Source organism: Amphiura filiformis, chromosome 20 (genome assembly GCF_039555335.1).
Source record: "Amphiura filiformis chromosome 20, Afil_fr2py, whole genome shotgun sequence".
Classification (NCBI taxonomy): Eukaryota; Metazoa; Echinodermata; class Ophiuroidea; order Amphilepidida; family Amphiuridae; genus Amphiura; species Amphiura filiformis.
The window spans coordinates 25,015,536-25,034,579 of record NC_092647.1 but is presented as its reverse complement, the minus strand read 5'-3'; the positions used below and the strand labels follow the sequence as shown (position 1 = coordinate 25,034,579).

Sequence of the window (19,044 nt, the reverse complement as noted above, 5' to 3'; positions counted from 1 at the left end):
TGAGTAAGGAGATTGTTTCACATTGGAAAAAAATGAATTACTTTGAGATTTTACAAATTCGACTACTTCCTTGACTCATTAAGTGTGCCCTTAAACCGTCACCCCTGCACAGGATACAATAGGAAGTTATTGCTAACAAGAGTTCAGGTTCAGGTTATAAACCTGAGATTAAATTCTGGGAATCACTGTGTAATGATCTGATCATGCTGATTGAACATGTGCTTCGGTTTGATTGAGAGAGGACTGGAATATGACAGACCAAGTATGATTATATGAATGTGTTTGATGATTAGGCCCTTCACAATTAATTCTTAGTTTCCTGTTTCGCCAGCGTCCAAAGCAGAGAATTGCAAAATATTTAATTATTTTATTTTTATTTTGGATTTTCTCTTTTAAAATAACTTTTAATAACTTCCATTTGCTACTTTCTGACTTTGATCATATCAACTATAATGATGAATAAACAAAGAACATAACTATACCATTACTTATGTATAAAATCAAACATAGTTGTAAAATAATTAAATGTTTGTTCCTAGTCAAAACGGGTTGATGTAGGTTGCGACCAATTGTTTTAAAATAAAGAAAATAATAGATAATTAATAATTAAAAGTCGCCTCATCCCTTGTTTTCAACTATGAAACAGGAAACTAAGAATCAACTGTAAAGGGGCCTTATGTGGCATTATGTACAGGTATCATAGCTAATGTTAATAGTGATATACTTGGTGTAGGATGCTTGAACATGAATTCAAACATCTGTTGGATTCACAGCATCATTCTGATTTAATGTTTTATTTCAAGGATGGGCTGAGTATTAATGTGTTTGCTGATAGCTAATGTTGTGTGCATGTATCTAATGATATTGGTTTAATATGCATGAACTTAAATTCTGATAACTGGTGGATTCACGGCATCATGAACAGATGGAATGTTCATTTACGTTTTATTTCATCAAATTCCAATCATACAAATAATTACAATGGTTATAAAAAAGCTTTTACAAGCACTGGTTAACATGGTGAAAATGCCACTGAAACACAGGGTGTTTTGGCGCCCTTTACAAAAGTCAACATAAAATAATAACTAGATTTACAAACAAATTATTTTTCATTTGTTGAGAATGATTGACTGAGTTAGCCGAAGTCTGTGGCTCTCACGGTCTTAGCACGCACGAGTCGCGAGTGCATAGTGCCAGAAGTCGAGTGCACAGCGGGAGGCGTATTGCCGAGCACACAGCGCTGACGCAACTTGTACTAGTCAGTGGCGTAGCAAGGGGGGCAGCTGTCTCCCCTGTGAGTAGTCTTTCCCCCTCTTTCCCCCATGGGATGCTGGTCGCCCTCTTTTTAGCCCATTTTTGGCCATTTTTCGTCAAACTTTGCCCCCCTTGAAAGTTACTTTTCCCCCCTCCCCCCTCTGCCCACCCTCTGAAAAGTGCTGGCTACGGCACTGGTAGTACATGTAGCATAAAGCAACAGAATCCGGAAGTAGTGCTAATGTATCATCAGGGAAAGTATCACTGATTGCTAATGTTGTGTGTATGTAGAGCAGGCCTATCTATTAATAGTTGGCAAGGCTGTTACACATGAACTTGCAGTCTGGACACCTGTTGGATTCACAGCATCATGATGACATGGACCGGGGGGGTACTCAAGTTTGGTTTTGGTAGGGACGTGCCGCTGAGATTTTGGAAGTAGACCCATAAATATACAAATTTTTTTTCCTTAATCTAGCCAAAATTTTCCCAAAATTTACCAAAAATTGTCTTAGTTTTTACAAATTTTAAAGATTAAAGAAAAATTGGGCTGTTTTCCGAAAAAATATGAAAAAAGGACCCATTCATATACCAAAATAAGCTTTGAAAAAGGGGTCATTGATATACCAGAAGGCTGAAAATGCTACCCATGTTTGCGGCACGTCCCGTCAGATGGTATACCCCGGACATGGATGGCCTGATTTAATGTTAGCTATAGTTTGCTTGATTGCCAGTTGGTTGATGATGGTATATAAAAATTTCAACAAAATTGTTGTTTATAAGCCTAGTTCTATTTTTAATTTATTGTTAAAGGCATGATAGTGTGAGTCACTCCAAAATACAAGTTTTGTTATGATTACAAATTTCCTGAGACAAATAAAAAAATCTATGCACACCAAACTATAGAAGTAAAGAATTACCAGTGTAATGGCCTAATCCATTTAGAGTCCACACTCCCCATGTGGAAGACTTTGAAAATATCTTTCACAGGGGGAGTGTGACTTTCAAATGGAATTAGCACTCGTCCTCCCTCTGTGAAAGAATCAGGTTCAATCTTTTTCAGAGGGTGTATGAAATTCAAATAGAGCTGCCTAATGTGTTCATTCCATTTGATATTCACACTCCCCTGTGGAAGATATTTCTACTATCTTCCACAGGGGGATTGTGGACTTTAAATATAACAGCCCTAATGTGTATACCAAGCAAATGATCACTTATCTGATTGAACATGAGGTTTACAATCCTTCCTGTAATGGAAACACTCCACCCTGTAGGAACCCTGGTAAGAACCTGCAATGTACTTGGAATAATTTATGCCCATATAAGAATAAGAAAAAAAGGAAGGTAGAACTTACTCTGACAGTTGTAGGGCCTACTTTTGTTGCCTATATTGAATTTTACCTAATTAGTGCCCTGCCTTATAAGCGAGCAAAACATTTTTATGTTTTGATGAATCCAAGTATGTGAAAATATTGTATCCAAAACATAATAATGATGAAATTGGTCTCGCTATGAGTTTTAAAATATTGGACTCAACTATATCTGGTCCAATATTTTAAAACTCATAGCTCGACCAATAAATATGGGCTCAACCGATCCAATTTTATATCACATCTAGGTTGTCATTATAATATTGTTTTTATACCAAATGTGACATGATCAAGGGGAATGAGTCACATGTCGGCCCTGGTCGAAAATGAGTTTTACACATGTTTTTATAGAGGACATTTAGAGCTTTCATAAACTGAAAACCCCATGTTGATAGGACTTTTCTTTGTGAAGTTACGTCAATTTTAATATCAATCGCTGAAAACAATATAAAACAAAAGAATTTAAACACTTTCTTTGCCAATATCTCAAAATCAATATTAGCGACATCCGACTCATTTCCCTTGATCGTGTCACAAATTCTTTTTCAGTGGTTATGTTCATTGTTCAATAGCTCAAATCAATGCCATCATTATATAATGTGTTTTTAAGTATAATATTTTTAAAATACAACCTCTTTGCCATCAGCCAATAATGCCCTAGTTATGGTCTCTTTGGAGCAAAAGCATTGTTAAAATAAAACTCATTCCCTCTAGAGCTCTAGCTTGCAAATACAATTACAACTTATAGACTCAACTTAATGAAATACTACAAAAACATGCACAAAAAAGTGTCTCCTCTCTGCAATTTAATTCTTAAAACAACATCAATCCCACTTCAATTCCAATTTGCCCATCATATCTATTGCTCGTAATCCACTGCATGAAATTCATGTCGTCGAAAACAATAAAGACAATATTTTAATTTGGAGGGAATTTGCAGTAGGAAATCTCTCCAGCTTCCTTCCTGCAGTATGTAGAGATTGCGTCCTATTAAATTTAACGCAATGCTTGCAGCAATTAACTACTGGAAAAAGATTTATTTTTGTAAAACGGATAACAAATATTCATCAGTTGTGTACATTAATGGAATCGATGTGAAAAATGCATTCATGAGTACAAACAAGCCTAGTATTAGTTCAATGGTTCTTGAGATTGCCATGGATGTTTTGGGAAAGGAATTGCCTAATATGTTGTTGTGTTTAGAAATTGATCATAACAGTCTGCAGAGTGTAAATATGGAAGAAGACCAATAAACATCTTTGTCTTCACGAAAATCTCACAATATGCTCATCTAGCAGACACACAAAGTCCAATGTTTGTACAGTCATAGAATAACCTGTGAATTTGTCGGTAGGCTACAAAAACTCATACACCGTAACTTGAGGTCAACTTTTAGGCTATGATAGTTGAATGGAGGTTAATAAGCTATGTTATTGGAGATGAGGCTATTGGGCTATTCCAGTTGAAATCCATACACCCTGTATTAGAAGGCATGACCTTAATCTTCCACACAGTGAGTGTGAATTTCAAATACGGTTACCTGATTGGGCAACTTCATTTGAAATCTGCACCCCCTTTTTTGGGAGATTAAGGTAATGTCTTCCATAGGGGGTGTATGGACTTCAACTGGAATAGCTCATTTTGGCTCCTAGTGTAGTAATGAATATATCTACCATGATTCAGTGTTTAGCGCTGGCGCGGAATATTTTTTTCGTATTAAAATGCAAACAAGATTTGCATGTTAATCCCGGTTTTAGATGCATAGAACAACAACAGGAATAAGGATGTATTAAACATGCAAAAGAACTGAGCTAAGTAAGGGGAAAATGGGTTAGTTTTAATTCCTAATGTGCCCATATATTATACAAGCCACAGGCGGAGCTGGATCTCAACCAAAGGCGGAGTAACGCTGCTTTTGTAGTGTTCCGATGCAATCAAGAGAATTTTGTTGCACAATGTTTATTTTGGGTTGTTTTTTTAGTTCAAAGTAAATCTCGGTAAGAATGGATTATGCATGTTTCAGCAAATGAGCAGGAGGGGAATTTGATAAATGTAATAACTTTGTCAGTCAAGTGTTATTTATTCATTAGGCTTATCTGTAACAAGAAGAGGATGAAGTTTTATTTTATAACAGTTTTGTTCAAATGAGTACTTATACCAAATTACTCCCCAGAATGCAATTGCAGCAATTTTGTGCCTTGCTATGTTTGTACTGTATTCCACCTAATTAACACTCCTCCCCTAATAAGCCCCCCCCCCCAGATGATTTCTCGAGTGACAGCTATCTAAAGTCCCCCCCCCCCCAGTTTTTCAATGCACCTGTACATGTCACTAAATGCCCCCATAGGTTCTCCCTGGTTGAAGGTGTACAGGGATGTACCTTTTCAGTCACTTTGGTATTTAATGGATGGGTTTTCAGTGAAAACCAATGCATTTAGGCGAAAGTGCTCTTAAAAGTTAAAAGCACCCAATTCTGGCAAATTTGGGTGCTTTTTGTAAAACATTGGTACATGTTTAATACTGAAAGGTTGCATAAACATCAAAAAGTAATAGTCTTGTTCAGACGATCGCTTGTAAAGTCGCTTGTAACTACATTCGAATGTAAACTTGCATGTAGTGCCTGTCTAAATGCACTCGCATGTAGCTACATGCAAGTTACAAGTGACGATTTTACATGTAAGATATCTTACATGTAGCGAGTAACATTCAAATGTAAGGCCAGTGTGAACAAGACTTGCATGTAAACTTGCTTGTAAGCATGACCTTGATGACCCAATCCTATTCTGATTGTGCATAATCATGGCATAATTTACCAGTGAAGGTCACTCTTACTTTTGAGTTGGCTTACAAGTAAGTCCTGTGTGGACACACACTCGCTTGTAGCATAATTTAATTGCTGGCTCGCTTGTATGTAACATTCAAAGTAGGCTACCCTCTAAACACACCTAATATGTGACCATCCAGCACAACTGAGCCCTGAAGTCGCCAATCATCATTTTTGAGATATTCAACCAAAATATTCTGCTTGAAATTAGCTTTAAAATGATGTATATCATGTCTATAGTACTTGACATTTAAGTAGTGAAAAATCAATAAAACAGTCAATAAATCCTTTGTTTCCTATTGTTTATTGTTAAGTTCAATGGAGCATATCTCAATAGTGGCACTGGCGACATCCGGGCTCACAGGGTTCGCAGGTTTTTGCCGCAGGTGGAAAAACCCGCGGTTTTAACCACGGTTTTGACTGCTTGGCAAAAAACAGTTTTTGCCGGCAAAAATGGCAAAAACTAAAAAAGTGATTTAAAGTTCAGATTTTTGATCTCAAAATTAATTATTAAATTAAAAAATTATTTTCCAGAGTGTAACAAGGCCAGATTTTGTAATTAAAAATAACATATTAAGAAATTAAAGGCATGCATTTTTCATTGCTCACTTAGTGCATTTAACTGAAATCTGGCATATCAAATTCAAAACTTTTTCATTTTAAGGACTTGATGAGACAAAAAATATGTTGAATGATTCATTAAAAGTTGTATGTTTACTGTTTATGAGCTATCTGTGTACTTGTTAATATTTGAGTGACTATACATAAGTTTTGCCGGTTTAAACCAGGCAAAAACGGGCAAAAACAGGTTTTTGCCAGTTATTGCCACTTTGTCTGCAAAAACCGAACCCTGCGGGCCCAGTTGTGGTGGATGGTCACATATTAGGTATATTGATATGCCTGGTTTAGATTCAGTGTAAGATGATATAAATGATTTATGAGTGCCCTTGATGCAGACATGTAAAACAGGAGTTCAATCACTAAGAGAATGAAGTAATACAAATTGATGGAGGAATCCTGCATTGGTAGAACATCAGTGCTGTCACCTTTCGCACAAATACAATAAATATACCGAATATGTTTTTCAGATTTCCTTTTACAAATTTAGCATACTGCTAACTGTTCAGCGCATACCATAAAAACTTGATAGGTAGCATATGTGCTTACTATCAAGCACTTTTAAAACATGCAAACATGAAGAGCCCCATCCACAAAGTGTAAACAGGGATGTAAGTAACCCTGAAGAAAAAATACGGAAAATACGGAAAAAAGTGCGTAAATTCGGGCTAAAAAGCCCAAAATGGGCTGAAAATAAAAGAAATTGCGTACATCTGGACTACAAAAAATACAGAATTCTGTAAAAATACAGAAAAGGGTTTTGAGCAAATCATAGATACACCTTATATACAAACAAGTACACCTTCAAATTTGTGTCTCAACCCCATTAGCTCATATTATATTAGCAGATAGGCGAGATCTGCTAGTTCTTTGTAGACAAGGGGCAGTCTTCATTGAACGGTTCTTTTCAGAGCCACCAAAACTTACAAAAATCAGCAGATAGGCGAGATCTGCTAGTTTCTGTTGACAAGGGGCAGTCTTCAGCAAACGGCTCTTTTCAGAGTCATCAGTAGACAAGGGGCGGTCTACATGTCTCATTCTTAGGTACTTTGTCCTGAAGAAGTCAGAGCTACTCCTGACGAAAGCTTGACAGTTCTAAACTTGTCCGACGGCGAACCCGCTAAAAACCTACTAATTCCCATTAGCTCAGTTGGTAAAGCGCTAAACTATGGTACAATTGTCAATTTCATGTTTTCAAAAGCACTTGATAGTAAGCACATGCTAACTATCTAGTTTTTATGTTATTATTTTGCACAAGGTCCTATGCACACGCTTGATGTCGCACATATAGGCGAGGGTTAACGCTTAAAAAGGACCTTGCAGAATGTCTTTCTTAAATTGATCTTTCAAATGACTATTTGTGCTGAAATTTTGACTTCCAGGCCCGTAGAACAGTGGTGGGTTATTTTTGTTGCCGCTTTGGTGAAAAAATATAATATTGGACCATTTTATCATTTTATGTATCATTAATTTTCCTTAATTTTTGGAATTTTCCTAAATTTTTAGAATTTCCAGAAAATTTCTACTTCATGGCATAATTGTATCAATGCAGAAATGATGAGCGTGATTGAATGATTGTGTTATGAGTCAAATCAGAAATGGATTTATTATTTAAACATAACAGGTTGATGGCAAGCGATGTGGTGTCAATGTCCGCTAATTTGCAATTAGTCTATAGCGAGTTAGTCCCCTGCAGTGATGTGGAAATGATCCATGTTAAAAAAAGCTTTTATTCAAAAGTAGCTGGTTGTGAGAAATTGGCATTAAGGATGAAAAATTGCAAATTGAAGTGAATATTAATGTGTATGGTTGATACAATTTGTGTCACTCCTAATTGGCTTTTATTGAGTAAATCATATAAGGAGTCCAGATGCAAACCATCATATACACCTGTGCCCCATAGCTGCCTTGTAAGTTGTAGGATTTTTTAATGCTTTCCGTGCTAGCCCTAAGTTTTCAACATAAAAAGTCCAATTTTTTTCTCAAAATATCGAGAGCTATCTCTTGAGCCTCTGAACCAACGCTAGGCTTGTTTGTACTCATTTTAATGCATTTTTCATGCTTATTCTAAGTCTGGGCGTGACAATTTACAATTCGGACATTTGTGAGCTTTTAAAAATATTTAAACTTGTTGCCTGCAGCGGACACTCCACTTGGAGAGACTTAATCAATATTGTTATTTATAGCTTTATTTTATATTTTTAATAGTGTTCATTTCTTTTTAAGGCCATATAAAAAATAAATTTGTTTCATGTCCCCTCCCTACTCACATCCTGGGATCAGTTCAGTTTAGTTTTCAATTTTCATATTAAGTTTTTAATTCTTTTGTAAAATTTTAATGCTGATAAACAAGTTTATTAGTCAACATGGATCACTATCAATTAGTGCTCAATAATATTAGTACTTCAAAAGTTTCTGGTTGTCATAAAATAACAGTATTAATTAATGCTCTGTGTGCTAGCCATAGGCTTCAACAGAAAAAGTTTTGAGATATATTCTCAAAGTATCACTGAACCAATACTAAGCTTGTTTGTACTCATTTTAATGCATTTTTCATGCCGATTCCAAATATGATCATGAACATTAACAATTCTTAAAATTTTGAATTTTCAAAAAAAAATTGAAACTTGTCGTCTGCAGTCGACACCCGCGGGGAGAGGGCTAAGTCGAAAATACTCAGAGCAGCCATTTGATATAACACATTTTACATTTGAAATCGTGATATCACACTTAATAGACAGTAACAGGAAATGCTATGTATGTATACACTAGCGATGCATTATGATCGCGGCGTTATCATTTAGATATTGACATATGACATCTTAATGCACACTTAAATTGTGGAATAATATTGTAATGTTTTGGTTATTAATTTTATTAGTGTTCTATAGAGACTTTATTTTATAGAATTTGATGAGGTTTGACAATGACAGTAATTGGGTTTCTGATGTTTATACCCACAGAAATAAATAAGGAGAATGCAGACTTCTTATATACTGCCATGGCACTATCAGTTGTAGAGAGGAAAATTTTGGGGTATCACTGTCCTTGCTGACAGCGTGCCGGAACAAGCAGAAACAATTTTGCCTCATATCGTTGTAACAAATATTCAATTGCAACACAATCATTGCATCACGCTATGAAGTAGGCCTATTTCAAATTATGTGTGCAAGTATCTCTCCCAAGCAGTAACCAAAACATGAATATGCATTTGATTTGTTTGGGGGCTTTGCTCGTCTCATTGACATTTTATCAATGCAGACCTTTTTCTTTTCTCCTTTTTTTTCAAACGAGGCTAAGATTCTGAAGGATAAACCCTATAGAGTACCACAAGCTTGGAAGTGATCCTTGTTCTCTAATAAACTATTTATCTGTAAAGACTTTTTTTTAAGCATTCCAAAGTCTTACCTTTTTTGAAAAATACATATATTTTTTTAATCGGATGTGGCGGGAGGGGACGAGAAGTTGAGAACCAAAAATACGACCTATCAGAGTGTATAAAAGAGGTTTGGATAAGGGACTGTACATTCATGAGTATATTTCAATAACTCAAATCTGGCTGCCACCTCTATCCAATTCCACAGCCCTTCCTTTCTGGAGCAATTTGATACCAGCTACCACCTCGATCCACACCCATTTGTCGAGCAATTTGATACCACGTCTATTTCAAGGTTGCTGATGAAACACTGCTCATATAGCTGCATAGTTATTACATGAACACTATCTGTGAAATGTGACACTAGGTTTAATTTTGATGAAAAAACAACTACATATCTCTGCTTCAATGCATGGAGGCTTTAAGTACTTTGTTGTTTCTAGGTATTTATGACCTTCTTGCAACTACCAAACATTCTGTAATATTGTCACTGGCCCAAAGCGCTTCTTCTTTCTCACAGATTCAAATTTGTGCACAGATAAAGAGATTGGAATTAACTTTGCTGCAAGACAGAATCTATATTTGTCTTTAGTGTATATCATTATGGCAGAAAAGTACCTACAATGTACTTTTTACTTATAGTGAGGTTACTGGACTGGATGAAACAAATGTTGTTGTTTGGGTAAATCATGCAAGTGTGCGATAGATGTTGGGGTGAATATGGTGTTGTTGATCAAAAAAGGGACTTCAAGGTACATTTGATGCTAGCAGCTGTACAGGCTTTGGTCATGCTCTTGAAATTGAGGATGCGAATCCTGGTGTTGTGCACCGAGGCAAGGTCCTTAGCCTTAACCACTATTGCTTCCCTCCACCCAAGTGTTTACTTCTTGAGATGAGTCAAAGCTACACCAAAAAAAGTCTTCCATTCAGGATGAGATTCATTTGGATACCCGAAGTCACTCCCATTATGGCCTGTACACCATAATGAAAACGTGTTTAGGGTGTCAAAAACATGAAATATTGGAAAAAATGGTAGCAAAATTGCAATTGCTAATACGCGGAAATGAAATTTAGGGTATGAAATTTGATGCAAGGAATAAAATCCCTGTTTAGGGTGTGAAAACACCTGTTTAGGGTATTGTTTTAGCCAAGGGTTAAATCCTTGTTTAGGGTGTTTCTTAGTCATGACGACATGAGGATGACTTGATCCAGAAGCACTGCTTGTGTTTCTAGAATATGTAGTGTTCCTAGACGATGTAGTGTTTCTAGAATTGTTCTGGATATGATGGTCATAAATAGGTTATAGTGGTTATCTAAGAAGTTTTTATAACCACTACATGTCATTAGACAAATCAGCAATGAGCAGGGGTGTTTTTTAATAATCAGGAGTACACTTTTTCTGCTCAAATGTTTAGTGCCAAACTGAAAACTGAAACTTTTATTTCAAAATCTTTTTGTTATTCTGATATTAGTATTATCACCATATTTGAAATCTGCATGAAAAAGTACACCCAAATAAGTATAAACATGCGTAGTATTGGTAAACTGAGATTGATTAATGAATCTCTTTAACAGAGATTTTCAAAATCGACTGCCTTTTGCTGTATGTGAGTGGATTGCACTGTTCCAATATTACTTGTCAAACAAAGACGGATATGTTGCCGGCACAAAAGTGCTGCGACTTTGAGTCTTGTTTATTGCATCTACTATAATTTGATTTCATCTACTCTTTATCAGATTACAAAAGTAATTGAAGAAATTCATTATTGAAATTTGAAACCCCAAAAAGCTTTTATTAAGTGTTTATAGAGGGTTTATTGACTTAAATGTCAGTTTTTGAAAATCCCATGTTAGTTCAGGGTAACGTAATTATTTACACTAGGATCCACAACATGCTCATCTATTAGGGCACAGTTCTTTAACCCCAAAACATTTGTACATGCATTGAATGACCTTTGAAAATTTGGGTACAAAAACTCATACTCTGCAACTTGAGGTCAAATTTTGCTCTATGATTGATTAATTGAGGTTATTGAACTATGCCATTGGGATGAGGCCATTGTGGTCCATAGTGTTACCTGTGACAAGTCTGTTGTTGCATCAAATAGTTTCCTTGTCTGGAAAACTAATAAATGGAATCTTTAAACCGTGTAAGTAAATATGTCATTGTCTTAGAGAAGGAGGTTTTCAATTGTCATTTGATTTCCGACGTATGTGGGTTTGAAATGGAAGTATATCATGTTTTGTTTTTAATAACAAACAACTTCAGAGTTAGTGTGAAGGCAAAAGCTAAGTCTGGACAGCAATATTGGTACTCTAGGCATTTCTTATCCTAATAAAGTTGTTGTCCAACGTTCTCTTATATTGATAATTTGATCAAATCTCTTCCCGTTTGTAGCTAGAACGGTATAACACTTCAAGATAAAATGAGCTTATTTCCAATGGTACATTTCATTGAACCTCAGTGGCTATTCCAGTTCAAAGTCATACACCCTGTGTGGAAGACGTGACCTTAATTCCCAACTCAGGGAGTGTATATTTCTTATGGAGTCACCCATTCAGGTATAGTATCCCATTTGAAACTTGTTTGTTACAAGATTTGAGGCAAACTTGGGGGGTAACCATAGCGTTACACACAGGCCAATTCTGAGATGGTACTCTTTGGGTCTAATATCTTTAGATTAAACTAGTTCCTAGCAGGCTTGCATTCCTAAGCAAGGACACAGTCTTAGCTTTGGTCATTGCAAAGTTACATTCATATGTTTAGACTTTGCAAGAGACTACTGATACAGGTCAACCCAAAGATGTTAGTGTGCCATTTCCCTACTTTTTTAGACAGTAAAGATGTGTGAGGAATCACAAAGTTTCTATTACATCTATCAAGTGACAGGTATTAAGTACATTCTTTTATTCCTTGTACTTAAGCGTGGGTATAAAGCTTACTCGCGACTGTTAATGTTCGACTGTGAAAAATGAGAAAGCAAAACTTGCCTCGGTGCTGTGAGATTGCGTATAATGTGGCCGTGGAAAGTGTGATTGTTGTCTGAAGCACATGTGAAAACGTGTGTGCAGAATGAGGATTGCGGAATTAATAACCGTTCAATTCGGTCGATACGTCTAGCACCTTAGATGGAGAACCATATCTTTGACCCAAATTGGAAGAGATGAGAAAAATGGTTTAGTGGATGAAATTGCAGTTAAATTGTCCTCTTGGATGCCCCGTCACTGACTGTTTGTTTCAGGCAAAGATGGTATTGGGCTGTTCCAGTTGAAATTTATATACCCTCTATGGAAGACAGGACTGTAATCTTCCACACAGGGAGTGTGAATTTCTAATGGGCGACTCCAAATTAAATCTACACTCCCTGTGAGGGGATGTTTTTCTATCTACTGAAGATAGCAGATGATGGTATCACAATCTACTGAAGATAGCAGATGATGGTATCAACATTTGATGACTGTTTGCTATCTACTGAAGATAGCAGATGATGTTTCAAATATTTGGTGATGTTTTCCTACTAAAGATAGCAGATGGTATATCAAGCATTTGGCGGTGATATTTTGCTATCTAATGGAGATAGCCGATGATGTATCAAACATTTGGTGATGTTTTCTTATCTACTGACGATAGCCAATGATATATCAAATATTTGATGTTTTACTATCTACTGAAGATACCATGTGACATATCAAACATTTGGTGATGTTTTGCTATCTACTGAAGATAGCCAATGATGTATCACACATTCGATGTTTTGCTATCTACTGAAGATAGCAGATGAAGGTATAAAACATTCGGTAATGTTTTACTATCTACTGAAGATAGCAGATGATGTATTAAACATTTGGTGATGTTTTGCTATCTACTGAGATAGCAGATGATGTATCACACATTTGGTGATGTTTTGCTATCTACTGAAGATAGCAGATGATGTTTCAAATATTTGAGGATGTTTTGCTATCTACTGAAGATAGCAGATGATGTGTCAAACAGTTAGTGATGTTTTGCTATCTACTGAAGATAGCAGATGATATATCATCTTATCCCTCTACAATGTCCTAAGTGTCACTGTACTATGGCAGAGTTGGTACTCTTTAGGTCTAATATCTTCCAATGTCTGTAATGGTGATACAAATTTGAAAGTGAGCAAAGTAGTGGATCCACTTTCAGATTCTTTGAGGCACATCCAGATATCTTACCCTTCCCAGAATCCTTTGCAACATGATACATCACCCCTTTTCATCAAATGACACTCTTAGTGCTTTTTTTTTTTGGGCCAAAATTGTTTTAAGCGTGGGTCAATAGACATAAAATAAACACAATTCGCTAGATCTGGATGAGCTCTGTCCATGTGGTACCTTTCGTTATTATAGACTCATGTTAATCTGGATTACAAATCAGTACAGAACATTGAAATAGAAGCAATGCATTATCGGAATTGTAAGATACCTTCTCTGCTTCCCTACCCAATCAAACTTTAGTTAAGCCCCTCCCCCTGAAATTCAAATGGTGTCAATCAAATTCAACACCAGCCACAAAGAGTACAACAATATTGCTAACATTCATCAGACCTTGTCTGGTACCGTCCTTGCACTGCAAAAAAAGTATTTAAATCAGCCAAAGTGTTTCAACTTGATTGATGTCACACTTGCATTTAGTATATAGTCAAATATTTATCATCGCCTTATGACTTTTAATATCCTGAAGTGTTTTGGTATATCTATGTAACTAGATAAATATAATTTTGTAATAATTGAACGATTTGAGAGTCATTGTTTTACCATTGGGGAAAGTGTATTTACAAAGCAAACAATTATCAATATTTGACTTGGCTGTAGACTTGATTAATAATACAGTGACTGTGTGTGTATAGCAATAGGTTTGCTTTCTACTGAAGATAGTAAATATCATGCACAATTTATATTTCCCACAAGATATGTGTACATTTTGTCAAATGTGTTTATTTTTTTTATTTTTTGCAGATTTCATGTAGATGCTGTGCATGATTACACAAGGAAAAGTTTGTTTTGTGAAAACCTATCAAGGTAAGCTAACATTATTTATTTAGAATTACTATTTTACCCTTGCATGACTGCAATATTGTTGTTTTGCCATAGCTAGCTGATGTGGCAACATAATCTCATTATTTTCATTTCTATTAAACTATTTTATCCAATTAGATTGGCATTATTCATACCTGTAGGCAAATAAGAATGCAGAGTTAATTTAGATTATGTCATGACGTCTTTAATGGAAAAATACATCCATGTGTGATATGCTCAACTCAGCAGTCAAAATAAAAATTTGCTGGTCATGCAGATATCCCCAAGATATCTTTACATTATGTGGACAAACGTTTGAGCTTGCTTGTATGCGCTGTGATCAGCGCAAATGTTTTTGGACCAAGTCCTAACAAAGTCCGTTGGGAGTCCGATAACAGTTTTGATGAACTGGACTGAACTTAGTCGCAAGATTAATGGCTTATACATGATCATTCATCACATGTGGGGCTGTTTTAGTGTCCGTCTAAGGCTGTACTGCCACATGGTGCTCATTATGAGCCCAATTGGGCTTCTTTGAAATACTGTGCCAAAGAAGAAAGTTCTGTATTTGGTACCATGTTAAACTTTGGGTTGGGTTGGGAAGTATTCTACCAAAATACAGGGCTACCAGTGCTTCAACGATGTGCAATGTTGGTGTTAACCCCATGGGAAAACTAAACAAATTATTATTATCAGCCTACTAAGAACTATTTTGATTGGTTACAAAGAGGTATATATCATTTATTGAGCCAATCAAAGATATGGTAAGAATAGTCAGTAGGGCTGAAAGGATTAAGCTTAACATTGCTCAGAGATCTAAAAGCTCTATTTTGATTGGTTACTCAGGTGAGTATATCCTATAATTAACCAATCAGAGACACTGTAAGAAATACTGCAGTGCCCATGGGGTTAATCAATTTACACACACTATAAGATAGTAGATTATTTAAAATTCAAATATTTGTAGCCTACTCCTAAATTAGGTGATTTATTTCGAGATTGGAAAAGGCCCCAAAGAGTAGGATTTACAGCTGTTCTACTTAAAAAGGCATTTGCCCCTTCATGATACGATTGTCCTGCTGCACTTTGAGCCTAAAAGACATAGCAATCGCGGTTTGCAAAACTGTTTCACGATATAGAACATTAACCAAGTTAACCTGAGGTGATATGGAAAGTAAACATGTGTTTCGTGTACAATTATCGAGTTATAATGATCAACTTTTAAGCAACTGTGACAAGCTATATATCATTTTGACACACGCTCTCTTAGGACAGTGTGCTGTATATCGACCTCCATGTAACTATTTCCTGTTATAACTGACCATCGGTTTGTCGACTCTGTCAGTGTGTCTGTCTGTGTGTCACATGAGTTGTGACAAGCTATATATCATTTTGACGCATGCTCTCTTAGGACAGTGTACCGTATATTGACCTCCATGTAACATATTTCCTGTTGTAATTGACCATCGGTTTGTCGACTCTGTCTGTCGGGGTGTCTGTCTGTCTGTCACTATATATAAGCTATATATCATTTTGACACACGCTCTCTCAGGACAGTGTTACTGTATATCGACCTCCATGTAACTATTTACTGTTGTACTAATTGACCTGTTTGTTGACTCTGTCTGTCATTGTGTCTGTCCATCTCATGTGTCCCTTTCTTGGCCTCTGGTCTGCATCATGCTTTTTATCTGCTTTTCTCCTACTCCCTCGCTTCTCTCTTCTTTATAATGCAGATATTTTGAAAGCGCTCTTTCTAAAAATTATTGCAGTATAGCGTTTAAGGAAGAAAAAATCAGAAAGCACAACAAAATGTACCAAGAATGAAGCTAACTGAAAAAATGAGTTATAAGTTTCTTTCTGATCTTTCTTTCTCTTTCTCATTCTCTCACTTTTTTCATATGCAGTCTTCTCTTTCTCTGTTTCTCTCTCACTGTTTTCAATCTTTTCAATATATACACATTTCTAGCTCCCTTACTTTCCTTCTTTTCATCATGCTTGTGCTTTTCTTTGTTTTGTCTCTCAAAGTCACAACAATACCTTCTCACAATTGCGTGCCACAAGTTACATCTGTTGAATTTATTCACACAATTCGTCTCCAGTGAGCAGATGAAACGACAGTTCTATTTTCCCACCGTCCTTGCCAACTTCCGAGACACACATGCACTCAAGCTTGCTGAATTTATTCTAACAAACCAAGTTGTCAAGAGAATTCAAGACCTTCTGTAGCAAAAAATCTGAATCACTTAATTACATTGAACGTGTTTGGTTTAAGGGCATGTTGTATTATCTAGCGAAGCCAATCAGGGGTACAGACGAAGAAGACCAAGGTCATAGCAAATGATTCACATTGGAAATTCTACTTGATTAGATTGTATAAACAGCATCAGTTCATAGGACACAGTTCCATACCTTGTATTGTTTACATTGGAACTTTGATATTGACATAATGTTGTTGGGGACGAGTTTAGTACCCATATTATGCAAGGTCATTTCATGAGTGGGCATGGGTATAAAGGTTAGGACTTTGACTGATAGGATTGTGCGATATCTTAACGGAGGCACAGGTGTGTGGATGATGTGTGTAGCCAATGGGCATGTCACCTGTTCAGGGGATGTATATTTGTGTGGGGGTGAAGCTTTCAACATTCTTATATATTCTAAACTATGTTTTGATAATGGTATATGGTAGGTAGAAAACAAGACTGATATCAGACGATTGGTTTGAGTTCTGGCAATGTTTTACAGATGTGATATAATTTAGTGTGAAAGGACCTGCCTGCAAAACATAAACATGAATTTAGCACAATTGAACTGCCTGTGTTAATTTTATCCATAGCTTAATTATTCTGAATATGTTAGTGCCTGACCGATCAGATCAGTAGCTTCCGAATTGGGTCGATTATTAGGGCTCTAGAGTAAAATTACCCCAATGTAAAGACTGTTTGTGAATATTTTTGCATGACTAATAGTTAAAATACTCAGCCAGCCAATCTGCGTTGCTGCCAAGGTGTACGAGGCTGCAATAATAGCCTTCATCGTCTGCTGTCTTCCATAGATAGCAAATTCTATTGATTGTGTCATTTGATTTTGGCTTTACAACACAATATAAGAAAAGGTTGATTATATAACATCGCCCATTGAATCTGGTTCCCTACTCAATGTTCCAGAAAATTGTGTGACTAATTTTTTTCAAATAAAAGTTTATCAAGGAGGTTTAAGAATTTTGTTCTCAAGATTGCCCCACCATCATTCTTCGGAATGCTGAATGTGCTGCTATGAAATAATTTCAAATCTTTTTACAAATCTTGAAGAAATAACTGCTGCAGGGATTACATGGTATTGTATCATGCCCATCTTCCCACGGTAAATAACAAACATATATGCGGCAAGTAGCATGAAATAACGTGGTTAGGAGTAGCTTTTGGTTGTATGACATAATCATGGCCAGTCGTGCATCAGCAAAGTTTATATATGTATGTGCAGTAGCATCGGGTGAAATAATTGTTAAGCCATTAAAGGAGACGGATCATAAGTAGATTTATTGCGACACATTGCCAAGAGTCTTAGCAAGGTCAAATACAAAGTGTTTATCTCACAGATTTGTCGGCGGTATTGGCGAGACGAGGCTTAGTGCATTCAAGGGGAAGAATGTCTTGAACCATTTGTCACATTAGGTGTTCAGTTAGGTGGAATAGATTCTACTTCTAGACTTCTAGTCTAATGCAAAGTAGTAATAAGTAGTAATGTTGGTATGGATGTGAATGTGAAATTATCTTAGAGAGATGAGTAGTTTGCTATCTTCAGTAGATAGCAAATTAATGTACAAGACAATTGCAATGGAAGAGACTCTACTTCTAGTCTATAGATTAAATTCGCAATGTGAAAGTTTGCAAATATCTAAGGGCAAGTGTATGAGTAGTTTGCTATCTTCAGTAGATAGCAAATCAATGTACAGGACACTTGCAATGAAAGTGATTCTACTTCAGACTTCTAGTCTAATGCAGAGTAGTAATAAGTAGTAATGTTGGTATAGATGTAAATCTGAAAATGTGCAAATATCTAAGAGAGTAAGTGTATGAGTAGTTTGCTATCTTCAGTAGATAGCAAATTAATGTACAGGACACTTGCAGGACACTTCTAGTGTAATGCAGAGTAGTAAGACACTTGCAATGGAAGAGATTATACTTCTAGAATTCTTGTCTACTATGAAGTACTACTAGTCTAATACAAAGTAGTTATGTTGGTATAGATTCGATTCAAAATATGAATGCTTTCAAACATCTAAGAGAGCAAGTGGATGAGTAATTTGCTATCTTCAGTAGATAGCAAATTAATGTATAAGACACTTGCAATGGAAGAGATTATACTTCTAGAATTCTTGTCTACTATGAAGTACTACTAGTCTGATACAAAGTTATGTTGGTATAGATTCAATTCAAAATATGAATGCTTTCAAACATCTAAGAGAGCAAGTGGATGAGTAATTTGCTATCTTCAGTAGATAGCAAATTAATGTATAAGACACTTGCAATGGAAGAGATTCTACTTCTAGACTT

At 36.1% G+C, this 19,044-nt stretch overlaps 1 protein-coding gene across 1 annotated transcript in view; it reads left to right on the top strand.

Annotated features, from left to right (window-relative positions):
• LOC140142011 (alpha-1,3-mannosyl-glycoprotein 2-beta-N-acetylglucosaminyltransferase-like) overlaps positions 1–19,044 on the top strand; it is a 111,926-nt gene that overhangs the window by 11,384 nt on the left and 81,498 nt on the right. Inside the window, exon 2 of the mRNA XM_072163913.1 lies at positions 14,426–14,488. The gene's annotated coding sequence lies outside the window, so the exon portion shown is untranslated. The remainder of the gene's footprint in view (positions 1–14,425; positions 14,489–19,044) is intronic.